Source organism: Arctopsyche grandis, chromosome 8, assembly GCF_051622035.1.
Source record: "Arctopsyche grandis isolate Sample6627 chromosome 8, ASM5162203v2, whole genome shotgun sequence".
Classification (NCBI taxonomy): domain Eukaryota; kingdom Metazoa; phylum Arthropoda; class Insecta; order Trichoptera; family Hydropsychidae; genus Arctopsyche; species Arctopsyche grandis.
This window is the reverse complement of record NC_135362.1, coordinates 11208915-11226934: the sequence shown is the minus strand read 5'-3', so window position 1 is coordinate 11226934 and position 18020 is coordinate 11208915. Positions and strand designations below refer to the sequence as shown.

Below are 18020 nucleotides of genomic sequence, written 5' to 3'. Positions count from 1 at the left end.
CATTAGGGTGACACTTCTGCTTATAACTTGATTTATATGTATGTACATATGTAGGTTAGGTTTAAAATTTGGGAACAAAATGCAATGGACACGAGGATGGATGCTTTTTTTGTGTATAGCATTTAATGTGTTATTCAGAAATTTATTAACAAAATAATACAATCTATTTAGAAGTTTCAAAATATTGAAAGTCTAAAAAAAATGAACTTTTAAATTTTTTTATTTACATTCGTTTGTTTTTATAATTTTTAAATGTGTTTCTGTATGATTTGATATTTTAAATTTAACTAATAATTTATTACAATAAGCATTCTAAATGTGGCTTATAAGCTTACATTACAAATCATCCCAATATATTTAGCACTGCGAAATTAGGGCGAGTTGGATACTAAATCCGCATCAAGATAAGATACTTCAGCAGGATTAGATTAGCTTCGCATGATTTGACAAAAAACAGATCAGTGATAAACATCTCAATTAAAATTGGCCGTAATTTATGCCGAAAGAATAATAAAAAAAGCTGTATATAAATGTTCAGTATTCTGAAGTATGTAATAATCTCATTACGAAGGGTTTATGTTCTGTTCATATGTAAGTGGGGTAGCAAAGTGATAGCTGCAAAAATATGTCGTACGTTCGCACAAGTTGTTTTAAACGTGTTTGCCACGGATTATATCAAAATTGTCGTAATTTCGACCTGTCGAGATTGCAAGCGAAGAGTTCAGACTCGATCGATCCACTAAATGGTTCACGTAGTTGACTATTACACTTGATTCGTTCGTGCACAAGCTCTTGCACACAAATACAATTCCACACGTATCGGTACACATTCGCCAAACACTGTTTATAAGTGTGTCAAACAAAGCGTGTCAAACGAGAGAGTTAGCTGAGCACGCACACGTCTAGAAAACGACCCTGCAATCTCGGGGCTGGATCTCTCTCGGGCAGGTGGGGGGGTGGCGGTTCTTATCGCGAAACCAGGTGACCTTTGGAGACGAGCGGGTTTCGGAAGTAAGTATGCCGAGCTTCGAAATAACACTGGCGACTTGGGCAAAACGTTTTTATAATTGAAGTGGAAGGCCCCGGCCACCTCGCCCTCCGCCGCGAAGCATTTAAATTTAAACAAGCTCTTAGTCACGACTGTGGAAGCGGAGCTCAGCTGGCGAGCGAGCTTCCCAATGCAGGTGCCCTGCCAGTCTTGAGACTTCTCGTCATCATCATCATTACAAGTCTCGGAAACCGCTGAAACTCTATTCAACAATTCAAGCATTAGAAATCCAGAAACAGAGAGAGAGAGAGAGAGCGAGAGAAGAGATACTTGGAAACCCAAAACTAGAGAGAGATACTTGGAAACCCACAACTAATGAGCTCAGAGTGCTTGTGGCGTTGTATGTAGTTAAAGTGGCGGTATTCCAATTGCAAAAGTTTTCGATTAAAATCTCTCATATTCATATGTGACAAAATATGTTTAAATTGACATACATATATGTGTAATGTAACACGACAAATTGGGTTACTAATCAGATGTACAGAATAGCTGCTCTCGCAACTTTTGGTATGGTTATTTTTTAATCATTTTATTTCTGTTCTTAAATTAATTTCATTGAAGGCGTACGTATAATTTTTAACTTTATATATGTATGTTTTTAATAGCCATGCAAAGTAAATATCTGTGGTAATCCTGTTTTGTGTATATTTTTTTGTCGATGGTTATTTTTAGTCGATCGGATGATGGCTCGAGCTATTTCGACGATTTAATATGATATATGGTATAAATCCTTTGACCACTGACATGATTAATTGTGAAATATGTAAATAGCACAATAAATCTTTTAAAATTTATTAAACAGTAGGCGCATATTTATGTTTGCAGTTTGTACTTGTTTCCCAAGAGTGGTGAATGTAGTGTAGAGAGTGAAGAGATTGCAATAGTAATAGGTGGGTTACGCAGCTAGAAGAATGAACAAAAGGTGGACAAAAGAAGTACTAGAATTATACCCGAGAGAATTCAAAAGGGTCCGTAAGGACGTGAAGTCCATAAGGAAGATGTGTAGATGAAATTAGGAAAAATGTGTGGGGTGAGATGGGTGAGAGTTTTGCAAAACAGAGACATATGGAAGCGTGTTGGAGAGTCCTTTTATAAAGTATATAAGTCCACTTTAAAGATCAATGAAGTCAACCAATAAAGTCCTCTACATGAGGCCCCCCCCCCCCCCCAACGAATACAGTCTGAGAGACCCTTCGTGAGAGATTGTTGGAGAACGAGACGGTTCTTCAGCAATATAGCACTAGAACAACCGCACATCACTGCTCCATTAAAAAAACCAGTACAAATTTACTGGTTCTTTTAATAGAGCATAGCAATTTACCTACTAGTACAAAACAATCACAGCGCATAAAAAATAAATAAAACAAGCAGTGGATGACGACTCGTATTATTAGGTATCAAGATTTGTGTTAATTATTTCGAAATTACTACTCGAATTCGCGCGGCTGACTATTGGTGGTGGAATTTTTAAGTTTCAAATATTCCTTGTTCGAGATTTTCATGACGTGTGAGAGAACGCCATGGGGGAAATTTTCACCAAACCTACAAAGACATGTGCATTGTAGAAAACGTATATGAATCACCAAAACAGTGGACGGAATTAATTGGAGGTATATTGTCAACGGCCTGCGGCCCTATAGAACAATCTTAATATATAATTTCGAAAGAGACTTTGTAACTATGTATGTAAGTATGTAATGTTGGTTGGTAACATCGAAAACAAATCAAAGTTTCTATGACGACGATTCGATATGGTTTCGATTCGAATAAATTTAATAAAAAAACAAATGAATATTTACTATTAAATTCGCCATGTGTAAGCTGTTTATATTACAAATACTGAGCGAAGCTGGGTAAAACAACTAGTTTACTATACAAAACGAAGGACACAAAACAAGCGACGTAGAGAGAGATTTAGGAGAAGTAGGACAATAAAGAGGATGATAAGTATATACACGTTTGTATATATGTATACAATAGAATTCTTTGAAACTGATTGTTTGTATTAATTCAATGAGAACTATACCTATATTATGTTATAATATATTGTTTATTGGCATCTTACGAAATACCCATTTCGTATGGAAATGAGTACTAAAATTTTATTCACGTTCTTACTCTAGCTGTATGTGTATGTATAATGGCATTGATAATGTCAAACCTATAGAAATGTATAACTCAATTTTGTATTACATAATATATAATATTATATAAATTAATTCCAAATATTTACTATATATGTATGTATGTATGTACATACATGAAATGGATGCATTATGTATTCGTTACAAATATGTAAACGGAAGCTGAAGACTCACTACAAAAACTGCAGTTTAAAATTATATCGATGCTCCTTTGATGTGGAAAAGAGAATTTTCCGGCGTTAAATAATTACATAGTCCGCGTGTTTTGTGGAAATCGTTAAAGTCAATGTGAAGTAAGTTAACAACTGCATCCCAAACGATCAAAGTGTATAGAAAATAAACATATGCGAATAATGAACCGGCTATGTCGATAATCTATAAATTATGTAGATCGTTTGCTTCAATAGTTATATAAAAATCAAAAAAATATATTGAGAAAAATAATTTGAACCACGTTTACATTGATGTTTACATTTTAAAAACAAAACTATTTAAATAAGTAAAGTTGCTAAATGACCGATCGAATTATCGAATTTAATAGGCCAGTTTGATAAACTATGAACTTTGCAAGTCGGTATCGATTTATGAACCATTCTAATTAATAGTTTGGAACAACTGTGAAAATTAGCTGTACGTTTTCATTGTACTTTCCTCGCGTGCAAAACAAAAGCATTTGTCAACATCTTTGTCGTATTTCATTCCGAAAAACAAACAGCTCGAATTAAAACATACTGCAAATAAACAGGAGGAGAAAACTTCGCCAATATATAATAGTAATACATATACATACATATATACTTTCCGATCATTTGATGTTCGATACTCATCGAAGTCTATAAAGTTTTATGTTATGTTCTGTTGTACAACGCGTACCTACGCTTATCTTGCGCTCAGAAATAGGTTTTTATCGACGTTGCGATGTTGATGATGATGATGATGTTGTATAAAGTCTGAAACGAAAATATACAGAGTAGAAGGAAAGTATATATTGTTTTCTTCACGTTACAGCTTATTGGAAAACTCGGACTTGTTATATGTAAGCTTTAATATTTCACTTGTGATTCTTACTCTATCTAATAATCTTATCAAATATTGTACAATAAATATAACATGTTTTTAATAAATTTCATCTTCGTTGTGTTAACCATTCTGATTTCTCGATTATTTTAATTTATCGAGGAATTTGGATGTAGTATTGCAGTATATATGTACATACGTATGTAGTATTGCAGATAGCTTTAAACATGTTGGACTGTTGACCGACAACTAGCCATATTAAATTTTTTGAATGGCATTAGTTTTGGGCATATTTACATATGAACAAACGTACAAAATATTGTTAATGAAGCAGATGAGAGCTGAATGATCGTTAAAGATGTGAAGATGATTAGTTATTAAGCTTTGAACGTTGAATTACGATTGAAATTCGGGGTCGTTTGTAAATATACCTGATTCGTGAAGAAAAATTTTAATGCTTTGGTAGCAACAGCTGTTGGTGGTTTACATGAACAATATAAAAAATAAACTTTATCGGAGCGGGGTATTAGATTACCAAAGGGAAGATAAGACCAGATCATTAGCAATTTTTTGCCCGTCGAATACTTTCGAGACAAGAAACTAACAAGAAAGTATGCATATTTTCAACCATCTGGCACAAACCTTCTTCTAATCTGAGTGGTCCGTACGCACAAATATTTGGTAGTTAAAACTTAAGCAAATATGTTAGTGCTCGATAATTGTAAACAAATTTTGCAATCAAATACTACAAACCCCTTTTAAAACCTTCCAAGAAATATGAATATTTTTAAACATTAGGCACAAACCCTCAAATGCTTAAAAAAAGGTGTGGTTGCAAAAGCTTGGTTGCACAAAAAAAAGGTTGCACTAAAAAATTCTCGCGAAATCAGAATTCTCGATTTGGAATTTCTCTCGTGAAATTCTCGATAAGAAATACATGTTGTGATATACCTACTTAAAAATCAGAATAATAACCGTAACAATGCAAGTCAATAATATGCATGTACGAAGTTTTTATAACATTATTTACATGGGATTGAATTCAATTTAAAGCATTGCTATTTCATTGCATGAAATAGAAACAGAAAACTAGCTTTTTATGGAGAACTGTTATGTAACTGGTAAATAGGATACAACAAATACAGCGTTGCAGTATGGTTAGATTCTATAATTAATAGATGCATATATGTAATTAATTGGGTTGTTTATTATGATGAATTTCAGCACTGAATGTACATACATATGTAGCCGAAATAAATATAGATGTAAAGTACAATGCTTTGGTGGTATGGAATTATTTTGGACAGGAATATTTATAGAAATTCGAATGGAAGGTATTTGAGATGAACTATAAGTTGAAACCTGAACTATTTAGTCTTTAGTATATACATAGAAAGCTTTGCCGATGTGGATATATCACAAGTAAACATATTATACGTTTATGGGAAATGGCTGGAGAAATATCCTTTTATCGAGACTATTAATTACAAAGTAAACAGTAAAAATGCTCGTAATGGCGAAGCGACTATAATGGTACATTTATAAGAAGGATTAATTGGTTTTCAATAAAAAATAAAATACATGCCTGCTAAGATTATTAATTTTTATGATTGCGGATGTATGTATGACACATCCAAAATTATTAGCGTAGATGTACTTATATTCTGGTATTATTTTTTATTAAATTTGAATCATATTTTTCACTTGAAAATACAAAATAAAAAAACTTCAAACCCGTCTTTTTCAATTGCTTTGTCCACTAAACTAATTTCCATCGCTTTCAATGAACCATACCAACGCCATATTGCTTCGTTACACTCGAAAATCACCAGTCACTTCAAGAGCTGACATTTTCCTGGCATTTTATCGATTGCAGGTGTAACATAGCCCAGACTAGTCGTACTTTGTATCGATATCGGTCAAAGCGATTCATACCTATGTATGTATGTATGTACATATATGTATGTATCTACATTCGAACATAACTTTGTGTATGGGGATAAATGGATTCATTAAATTTATTATACCCAAACGAAATTCGAAGTACCATACACTGGGTAAAACGAGATAAATAAAATATTTTTTCACAAAATAAATAATAATGCGGAAATTTCGGAACCCTCGCGTTGTGAGTTATGTTTCTAAATTATTCATCCGGGGATACTGATGCGTCCTGTCGATGGGTTTTCTATCCAGTTACCCGGTTAATCGAGTGTGAAATTTGGTGTATCGCACGTACAAATACATAGGTATACCCAGTACTCGTATTTACACGGATATGCTTTTAAAATAGGGCCAGAACGTTGGATTACATTAGCACAGATAGTGATTCCAGTTATTCATCGGCACGTATAGGGATTAAGAATCTTTGCTATGAGTGCATGTATGTAGTACTCGGTTTATTGGATTGAATCACGCAAGGATATCTATCTATCCAGCATGCTAAATTTAGGCCGAGTACGCAGAACAACATATGTATGTATGTATGTACATACACAGGAGTATTCAATTCGGTTAATAATAAAAGCAACAGCACTTATGTCGAATAATACGACGGCGACGTTCATAGCAATTTCATGTAATGGATATTCAGAAATTATAAATGTGGTACGAGAAACATATGCCACGTGTATAATTTACTGGGGGAGCTACGGAAAATATGAATTTTGAATGATATGGAATGAAAAACCTTCAATATTTGCATGTACATACGGGCATACATAATTAATATTATAATCCGACTTCCAGTTGAAAACGACAAAGTTTTATTTCCCAGTGGTAATTGTCTTTCCTTGAATATTGAAAGCTTTACTTTACAACACTTTGAAATGAAAATTCAAATGTATGCATATGGAATTAAAAAAAAATTACACAAATGATTATTTATTTGTTTCGTAAACATGTGATTTTCGTAAATAAATGGTTTCTTAATATCCAAGAAATATAAAGATGAAGTAAAAATTTCATGGAATCTGTTTATGTCAACGTAAATATCGGAACTTTAATGTCTTGGAGAATGAAAGCAAATTTTCATATGTTTGAATTCATTTGATTCATTTTTAATTTGAAAAATATTTTTTTTACATTTGAATTTTCATAAATATTATTTTAAAAATTCATTTACACGAGTGTTGTTTTCTAAAATTTGATTGCCGAGTAAAATTTGTTCGTTATATTCGTTGTTACATATGGAATAAGTATGTATAGGTAGTATGGAATAAATTTTCAGAAAATTTAGACCCTAGCCGACGGTCCGAGGAAACCCGGACACTGAAAGCTAATTTTGATTAAAAAAATATTTTTAGGCGTTCTATTAATATAAAATTTAATTTATTTGAGTGTCGGTCGCAGCAGTTGGAATATAACGAAGGGATAAGGGAAAGGAAAACATTCGTAGAATATGCGATGTTTTTCCACGTCTAATTAAGGTGACGTTAATTCATATATCATCTGGGAAATCCTCTCCGAATACGCATTATAATTCAAAAGAAATATTTTTCTAGCGTCCCCGTCCAATTATTAATTTCAACCGATGATGAAAGCGAAAGAGTGGGCGATTTATAAAACCGAAATTAACTGAATGGACATGCGGTGAATAAAAAATTAACACGAAAATGAAGACCGATTGTTGGGATCGATCGAGGGAAAGAAAGAGAGAAAGACAAACACAAAGAAGAAACGATTAGGGCGGTCCAACCTGGCATAGCATTAGAGTAATTACACTTGGAGGGTCGAATGGTGCTATTTACCCTGGACAACGTAAAAGTTTTTAAGGGGCCATTCTTTCATATTAACGTGCTGTAAGAACAATGCGAGAGGAAACTCTTAGCCGAATTGCGGGCGAGGGTCGATTTGAATTTTTCGACGATAAACAGATCTTACGCATTCAACTCGAGTAAATTCGACAGCATACGGTATTCACTATATCACAGATATTATTAATAAATTGAAGAGCCGGAAAAATATTGGAAGCGTGCGTAGGCGAGCTTTTGACCTTTTCATCGATGGTTCGGAATGGTCCACGGCGAGCACAGTCTGTCATATGCGTAATAGTTTTTCCGACTAATCGACCGGATGATAAGAAAAGCGGTTCTCACCGATATGTGATGCAGCTGGCATCGGTGTGTACTAGTTCTAGAAAACTAATTCTCCGAACACACGGACAACTAATGTCACGTTTTCGGCACAACTCCAACACGAAAATTCGCACTACGGCCGCTCGGAAAATTTTCTAATTCGAAAGTCGTCCATCCGGCCGTTGTTTGCTTTGCAAATGTTGCATACATAAAAGATTAACAATAATTTATTAGTACAAGCGTCAGGCATTCAATAATGAGCCAGTGAACCATTATACTCTCGATTTCATTTCATAGTAGCTTGAGAACGAGTCCGCTCTGGAACAGTTTTCAGAATTGGAATGCTAAGGTGTCTAATAGTGCTTTCGCGTCAAAATGGTATGCTATCAAAAATTAAACAAACGTTAATATCGTAGAAAAGTAGGTGCAACAGGCACGCAAGCACATGTAGTAAAAGCTAGAGGGGATGCATTAAGTCGGATTAGTTTTTCAACAGTTTGTTGGAATACGCAGTAAAAAATAAAAGTGTTGAAAGAAATTATCAGAGTGACTGCGGTAGTTAATTAAAGTAGTAGCTTGGCCAATTATCATTGTTTTAGCTTCAAATCCAAGCATAAATATGCATACTATGGACCAGATTACTGATTACTTATTACATATTATTAACTGTCGGCGTTCTAAAATACAATATGTAAGTAAATCGATGCAAATATTAAATCTTGTTCAAATCTGAATAAAGTTAGAAAAATAAAATATTCAAATTCTGAACAAAAAACAATCGAACTCCATTGTTATTTTTTTCTATATAAAATAAAATTAGCTGCATTCAATTATTTTCTAAATGAAATAAATTTAAAGTTTAATTGTAAAAAAAACATTGAATATTGATTTTTTCACGCACTGAAAAGGCATAATCTTTGAGTGCTGATGTATTTTCTGTTGAAATTCCGCCACATTGAAAATTTCGCCAACATTTCCAACTAGAATTATCTAGAAATCCAATAGAAAGCAGGTATAAAAATTGTAGCTAATCCAAATAAACCCTAGATAACTACCGCTGAGGATTTCGAGTTTTGTAAAGATGTGCTTAGACTCTCTTATATATCTTGCAACAATATAAAATAAACAAAATAAGTCTATTAATGAATGTATTTTTCCAAAACTAGTTCCATCCTCTTCATTGTTGTTAAAATGTAATGCTCACAATCCAAATATCAAGCCACAATCTTAAATACTCAGCAGTTAGGGATTTCCATAGATAAATTTTGCTATGGTTATAAATTCAGAAACTCCGGTGTAAGCCAGTCTTTATAAACATTGACACGGATTACACGCTCCATTTTCAATGCATTTTTTTTTCAATGCTACCTGGAAAGGCTTAGCGGGTAGTATTCTTGTTTATTTTTACATACCTCCTTTACGTTTCACATGGCTTTCGTGTTAGTGGTCATTTTTATCTCTTATCCGATCGTTTTCATACTTTGCCATATTGTTTACATACTCAAAATACAACGCCTATTGGTGCATTTCAGGCTTATGGACTTGTTGGCAAAACGCCGATCAGCGTTAGTCAGCATTCAAAGGGTTCATGAAATAGCAAATAACTAAATTGTATATTAGATCATTAAATAAATATTTCACATTAAATTCAAGTACAGTAAGATCGTTATATTGGATGAAATATCAATGCAAAGTTTGATTTCGATAAATCAAATGGTATGAATGTTGATACGTTAAAGGAACTGACGCACACACTGTTATTCATCATGAGAGTTACTTATTCACATGTTTTTACTATTTATATATTGTATAATACACACACATATTTCAACGATTTCTAAAATAATAATAAAAAACAAAACGTTTCCGTTCAATTCGATGCCAAACGCATTCAAGCGCATAGGATATGAATGCAGTTTCTGTCAAATCTTTAATTCGTATACGGTGCAAGTGGCATAAAAATTGAACCGCTAGCTCGCGAAATTGAATATGATTCATTGGCAATATTTTCGAATTGGATATTTTTCAATATTCCGAACCGCAATCAATGTATATTGTAAGTATAACGTTACACAACCTCGTTTATTATACAATGGAAATGTGTACATACGCGATATTGGTTTTATTACCATAATGGAGTAAAACATCTCGCCATTGGCAATGTATGAGAGGGAGATAGAGGTAGGCCAGAATTTTAACGCGTTCAGTAAATTTGGAATGTGCCCAAAGAAGTATTGAACGTATCATTCGCGAAATTTCCCACCGGTCATTGTACCCGATGAAAAAGTCGAAATTCCATCTCGACTTTGACATTGTCGGAGGACCGTTTAGAAAGTGGACGAGTGCTGGTGATAAGTGGAAGTAGCTGAAATAATCGCCGGAAAGGACCGAGAAAGGGTCATCAATCAAAGAGCGGATGAAAGTCCTTTGAAAAAATCCAGCACCGACAAGAAGTGCTTTTTTAGACACTGTGCGATCCACGATTTTGACGAGGCCATACACCATCTAGTGAAGTGGATGAAAGCACGAATAATTGCCATGTATAAATATACCGTAGTTAAATATCACTCAGAACGACGTAGTAAAAAGATATTTTAAAGCTGAACCACTCCAATAGTAAACTTGCTGCTTCAGCTAGAACGGTTTCACTATACTTATTATACTAGATGTTTGAGTTTGTCAATATTTTCTGTACACTGTACAAGACCACTTTGCAGATTGAGTTTGAGTATATTGGCGAAAATATTTTGTTACAATTAAGATAAGTGTTGAATTTATGAAATCGACGATTATTATTAGATTGTTAACTTTTTGACGAATCGCATTGTGTACGCTTGATATAGACGTTGCGTGTTTCCAATCTATTTCTTTGCACAATTTTTTTATGTGTTATAAATTTAAGTGGTTGAAATTTAAGTCGCTCGTCGAATACATTTTTCATGCTTGTACACATTTTTCATGGAATTCGTATTTAAAATGAATGAAACACTTTTTTTCTGAAGAAAATACCAAAGGAAACGAAGAAAAATGTGTGATTCAAATTCAAACTCGACGATCGTCTAATTAGAATATTAATTATAGAAATGTGTTGAAATCCGTTTCCGATACAGCAAGAGTAGACTAAGTTAAAAAAAAGCTTGTAAAAATATATAATTAACTCACTTTTTGTGATATTTTCTCGTTGAATTCGACGAATGATTAATGATTTGAAATGTACACAAAGAAATATTGGAAAATAGTAATCAATTGTAATAAATAATGGCGAACAATCGCGGAACGGCTTCTTTCTTTTTATTTTTCACCAGTCACAACGTACCTAAGTTGAATAATGTAATTTTAATGTGAGTCATAAAACGAATATGAAATTTAATTTATTTTTTAGAGATCATAACGTCACCTCTGTCACACGTTTTGATCGATCATTTAATGGCTATAATATACTCGTAATATAAAATATAGTACTTAACATGCAAATATGCCTTGAAATCAATAAGGCAATAATTTCATTAGAAAGTAAATTGTGTACAATCCATAAAATTAAAAATAAGTATATACGATTTTAATGGAATGTCTTGATTTAGACGTTTATTTTTATTATTTAAAATCGGTCTCTTAATCTGTTTTACGGGAGTAGCTTTATGAATAATTTTATGGGCTTTGGACCTTAAAAGCGGAGAGGTCACGGTATTGTGTGGTGCTTTTATTGCATGGTGTAGGAAAGGTCACCATTGGCAGACTTCCAGTTTTATAATACGCGCTTTTTCATGTTATTCAGATGATACGCGCTCTGCTTTCTCTATTGATGTTACATATATGTAATGATTTATGCGCCGAATGATGAATATTGCAAGTCACCGTCGAGATTTATCTCTCGAAAAAATAGCAGTGAATTAACAGATTACATTTTCCAGAAATGGAAACTTTGTATTTAAAACGTACACGTCAAACAAAAGGTTGGAGTTCAAAGCCGTCACAAAGTTTTTTAATATAAACAAACTTAAACTCGAGAGCTTCAACTTCAGAAGAGGAAGTTTTCCACGAAATTATCTCGCTGTAAAAATGTCTATTTATTATTTGATCGCAACAATAAACTATCAATGAGAGCTCGAAATCAATTTACACGAAAATTTTCGTGTAAATTGATTTCACATGCACGATTGCATACATCGGATATTCAGTAAATTATGGCTTACACATAATCGTACATATCTGATAGTATCGATCGCATGTTTTAACATACTGATAAGTTCCGTTCGGCTATTACTTTTTTTATGGAAAATACATAAATATGTATGTACAACGCCGATATCGTATCAGTTTATCAGACATCATATTATATTATACCGTCGTTGTCATTGGAAAAGCTCATACGTTTTAATAAAAATCCTGTCAGAATTTTACCAGTCGTAGACAAAGCAATCGATCATTTAGCATAGAATATGAATACTGATTTGTTCGATTTAGTACACAATTGATATTGTGAATAGTATAATATAAACAATATTTGTTCAATTACGAAATTATTATATTGTATGTATGAATATATTAAGCTAAACATAAAAATTATGACAATAGAAAGAAAGTAAACAAAAACATTCATATGTAATACTCACGGTTGTTTGAAATATTAATATTATATAGTACACATAATACATACATACATAAATAATATAAAACAATATAATGAAAGTGCATGAAACAGATTTGCTACAAAATGCTAAGCAAATAATATTATAAAACATCAAATTTTAAACTAATTTATCCTTTTCTGTAGTGGCAATGTACGGAAATCTCATGTATTGAGCAAAAATACTGAAACATATTTGCAATATTGTGTCAAGTATAATGAATTACTTGTTTCAATTTTGAAACATATTCTATAGTAGGTTCAATAAACCTCAATCCGATAATTAATTATTAAGTGAGTGACAGAATGACAAGGCATGTTTTGGATTGTAAGATACTTTCTTGAAATGAAACTGGTATAATATAATACAATATACAGTGCAACCGCAATAGTGCAAGGAGGGTGTTCATTAAATAATTAAACCAAATCTAAATCAAAAGTCGGTAGTAAATTTCGTTATATTTCAGTACATCGAATGTAAAACAAACCGATTATTGCTTGTCTATAGCAATGGCATGCATTTTTATAAACAAAGGTTGGAGTATTCATTTCGCGTTTTATATAATTTAAAATAATTACATACATACATATATAGGTTATGTGGAATTTGTAAGTTCAAATCGAAAGTTTACTTAATTTATTTATCAAATAATTGTCAAGTAAACGGAATAGCAAATGGGGTCAACGAGTGTGCATTCATCAAATATACATACGTACGTACATACAAAGGAAAATAATGACTTCGTATGCATCCATTAATGATTTAAATTCTGCATAGTCACAGTTAAGGCTTTGCTTTATATAGTCAGAATTTGATTTATAAGATAAACTTGTAGTATAATATCGAAATAAATCGTACAGGTACCTGTGCGCACGTTGGCATTGCACGCGCACGTGCACTTTCCCGCGTGCTGCTCATCTGCCGCGAAAAGCTCTCGGGAAAGCTCTCGCATTCGGAAAAGTCATCCGACGCAACAAAGGGCCGAGAATCGATAGTGATGAATTTTCCGCAACGCTTTTTCGTCGAATAAATAATGCAGAGGCCGAAGAGGGCCCGAAGAGAAAACGTGTATATCCCACCTATGCCAATTTTCCTGTGGTGGGTGGGTGTGTCGTCCGTACCTTGGTGTGCAAAGATGAAACCTCGGTGGGGGTGAGACTTTGGACCAGGGGGGGTGATGCGGGGTGAAGAAGGCGGGGGCTGCGACTCTTGCGCCCCCTCGGTCCGGAGGCCCCTGAGCCTGGCCGTTGGGGGCGCGAGACCGCGCTCTAGTGCGCCGGCCGACACTGAGAATTGAAGACGCGCTTGCGCGTCCCTGCCCCTGCGCCCTTGCCGCCCCTCCCACCCCTCCACAGGGCCCCCATAAAAGTTACGGCGCTGCCACACGCTCGATACACAGCATCCGCCGCACACGCACACCTCTTCTCGCTGAAGCAGTTCGGGTCTAACCACGACTGCTCCAGAACACCCCGTAGTGTTCTGAAAGTTTTGGATTTTTTTCAGGAGATACATTTCAGGCTATTGGCTCACCGTGGGTGTAGGATCAACTTTATGGGTAGCTCTAAATGAAGTTTTTTTTATTTATTTATACTCGTTTCCGAGCAAGGAGGCACCATATTAAACATCTATGTATATTATACTGTTTTTTATGTACTGAAGCTATGTAGCTTGAGAAAAGCTTTTATCTCCAGTACTTATTCATTTGCCTTCTGGAACGGAAACAATGAAAAGTGGAGATGGGTTATAATTTTGTTGGTGCTAATTTTGTAAGGAACTGTCGACATAGACAGGAAGAGGGGACAAAATCTTGAGACCCGTTCCATTCAATAATAATAAGGATATGTTAAAAATAAAAAGAATTAATTAAAAATTTAGCCGATATTAACGAAACCGCATTCACTGCGGTCATGATAAAAAACAATCAACTGTATTTGTTTTTAAAACAATATTTTTCAATAGATAAGAATACTTACGTATACCTATCTATATGTATATGTATATATATCATACACTTTTGTATGAAATATTAAAGGAACTAGATAAAAAAGGTTTATTTTATTCATAATTCTTCCAAATAAAAATCGAAAAACTACGACATGATATGATCGATCTGGCTTTTATAATCATCCATATATGTAGGTATGTAGATTGAGTGAATTTTTCGATTCGGTCAGGTTTTGAGCCCAAGAACCTCAACTGGGAGACAAGCTACGATGTGTCCAGAAAGAAAAGCAGTTTTTGAATTGCTCAATAAATTGTTGGATAATATTCAAATTTCCCATGATGGTAGAAAAATAAACAATAGACAGTAATGGAGATCGTTAAGAAGGTGAAATTACCAAGTAAATAAAATAACAGCTGGTAGCTTATCCCCAATTTTATGAGCCGCAGTATGTAATAGGTACTGGAATGTACATATGTCCATACACACAGTAAAATTGTACAAAATAAATAATTTAAACAGAAAAAATGGTAGTTCAGAGTATAAAGTTATGAAATAATTTCGAAATGAGAAAGTCGAAGGGATTCAAAAGCGTTTATTATGTATTTTGTGAATAAAGCAATATTTCATTTGTTTGTTTTTTAATTTGAATAAAAAAGATTCAAATTCAAAGTCAAATTATCATATGTTTGTTTGAAAGCATTTTTAAATTCCAATTTCCAATATATGTAGAAAATACAATAACTAGGAAAGGTCGACGGTAACCCAAAACATGGAGGCACAAAGAGCAGGTGACAGATCTTACATACATATAAACGTTACAACTACGCATATCAATGAAATAAACTGGTGTTTCGATTTCGGCACTGCGGATATTTGAAACGAATGAAAGTGTAATAACAGTTGTAATATTTAGTTGCGAAAATACTTACTTTATTATATGTATCCTTTCGTGAAGAACATACGAGATCAAATATGGATTGTTTGCGTCAAATAACCACTCTCAACTAATCCAACAGTGTACACGTTATGATCCTTCGGTCATATTGCAAGAAGTGGCGGCCCTGGATGATTCTATGAATACATATTTTTTTCAAAATCAGCGAACCTTTTGATCGAAATATAGCAGCTCATTATTGACAAAAAGCTTGTGCGTGGTAGGTAGCCAAGTATAGAAGGTAGTATTGCCGAAACTTTTACAAAAAGCAATCCTAATTGGATCTTCAAAGCGAATTATTCGTTTTACATCTATTTGTATGCACATACGTAGATCTCCAGTCACGATTTGAATTAAATTTTTTACGGTGAATGCATTTCCAATATCGGAATTTGTCAAACGAACGTCGAGTGATGTTATCGAGGTGAAAATTGTATTTGAATGAGCATGTCTATTATTTTTTTGTCATATAGGTACAGATGTACAGTCGAGATACTCTCTGCAGTAAAAAATAATAATTTTGTTTTATTGGATTTTATGATATAGTTTTTACCCTAGTGATGCTCTTAAGGTCGATTGTGTAACAATGTTTTGGCTGAAAGCACATAAGAGAGGGTAAAGTATTCCGGTATGACCTTTTCCAAGCGATCACTAGTTTATCGCACTTGATGCCTATGTACACCATTCAACCTATTGTCAGCATAGATAAGGTTAGGCAGGGCCGCGCTTAGGAGTTCGGCCGCCTGTGTGCAAACTTAAATCGGCCGCTCTTTATCAGCATTTGTATAAATCATATTAATAACAAAATTTAAAAAAATGCACAAAGTGCATGCGAGTAGTGCAAAAATCTTAACTAGTGATAAATATTGTGTGAGTAATACAGTGCTAACCCTTTGAATGCTGACCAATTCTATGAGCTTGAAACACGTCGATAGGCGTTGTTTTTTGAGTATGTAAAAAATAAACAAGAATACTACCAGCTAAACCTTTCCAGGTAGCACTGAAAAAAATGCACTGAACATGGATCGTGTAATCCGTGTCAATGTTTATAAAAAACAAATTTATAAACAGCAGAATTTCTCGATGGAAATCCCTTAACTGCTGAGTATTTTAGATTGTGGCTTGGCATTTATATTGTGAGCATTACATTTTAACAACAATGAAGAAGGTGGAACTAGTTTTGGAAAAATACATTCATTAATATACTTCTTTTGTTTATTTTATATTGTTGCAAGATATATTAGAGAGTCTAAACATACCTTTACAAAACTCGAAATCCTCGGCGGTAGTTATCTAGGGTTTGTTTGGATTAGCTACAACTTTTATACCTTTTTTTTTCGCTGCGTTGGAGGTGGGGAATCTTCGGAAGACAGCCTACAGTCCGAACTGCAGGGTAGTGCCGGATTTTTACCGGCTAATGATTATCCAAGCTTCCATCTTCTCTATTAGCTTCTTGCCCAGGTTTTTGGGTGAGGTCACTCCAATTTCCTCCAATATTTCTCTTTCTTCCGCCCAAGCTAGGCACCCGAAAAGGGTATGCTCTGCGTCGTCTCCTTCGGCTTCATAGTATAATAGCATTTTGTTTCGGCCTCCTTTTTGATCCTGTGGAGGTACTTGCCAAAGCAGCCGCGGTCCGTCAGCAGCTGTGTCAAGTGGAAACTGGTATCCCCGGTTTCCTCTCAGCCCAGTCGCTCACGGACGGGATAATCCTGTAGGTCCAGCGTCACTTACATTATTCATCCCACCGCCTCTGCCAGCACCTCATCAGCTTTTGCCGTATCTCCTTCCGCCTGCGTGTCGCTACTTCTTGGGATTCCGATGCATTGCCTCTCGAGCCGTCGAAGAGTTGCTTCATCTCCTTCGCGAGCAGATCGATCGGGATGATTCCTGCAACTACGGGCCGGGCCGCACTGTGCGACTTGCGAGTGACTTGGTTGAGGGCGACCAGACCAATGCATGCAGGTAGATGGGATATGCTGCACCCGTCAACTTGTTTGGCGCACACATTTCCATACATTTTTTCGTGTCGCGCAACTGGTAGGCCGACAAAGTTGCACGGTGCGGCCCGGCCCTACCAGAAAAGCGTTCTCGGAGACAGTCGAGTACGCCGTGGCTACTCTGAGTGCGCTCCTCAGCGGTACTGAGGCTAACTTTTTCCTCGTCCTTTCTATTTCCATGGAATCCGCCCAGATCGGTGCTGCGTAGAGAAGCGTCGAATGGACGACGCT

At 34.7% G+C, this 18020-nt stretch overlaps 1 protein-coding gene across 6 annotated transcripts in view; it reads right to left on the bottom strand.

The window, feature by feature from the left end:
- The window catches only part of Shab (potassium voltage-gated channel shaker cognate b), a 36264-nt gene extending 22048 nt beyond the window's left edge, over positions 1-14216 (bottom strand). For 2 of the 6 annotated variants that reach the window (XM_077436821.1, XM_077436824.1), the window contains exon 1: positions 14035-14216. The gene's annotated coding sequence lies outside the window, so the exon portion shown is untranslated. Of the gene's footprint in view, positions 1-898; positions 1041-3990; positions 4143-13992 lie in introns of those variants that run through there. The other 4 variants (XM_077436820.1, XM_077436822.1, XM_077436823.1 and 1 more) reach the window with 3 other exon arrangements.
- Positions 14217-18020: the final 3804 nt, after the last annotated feature.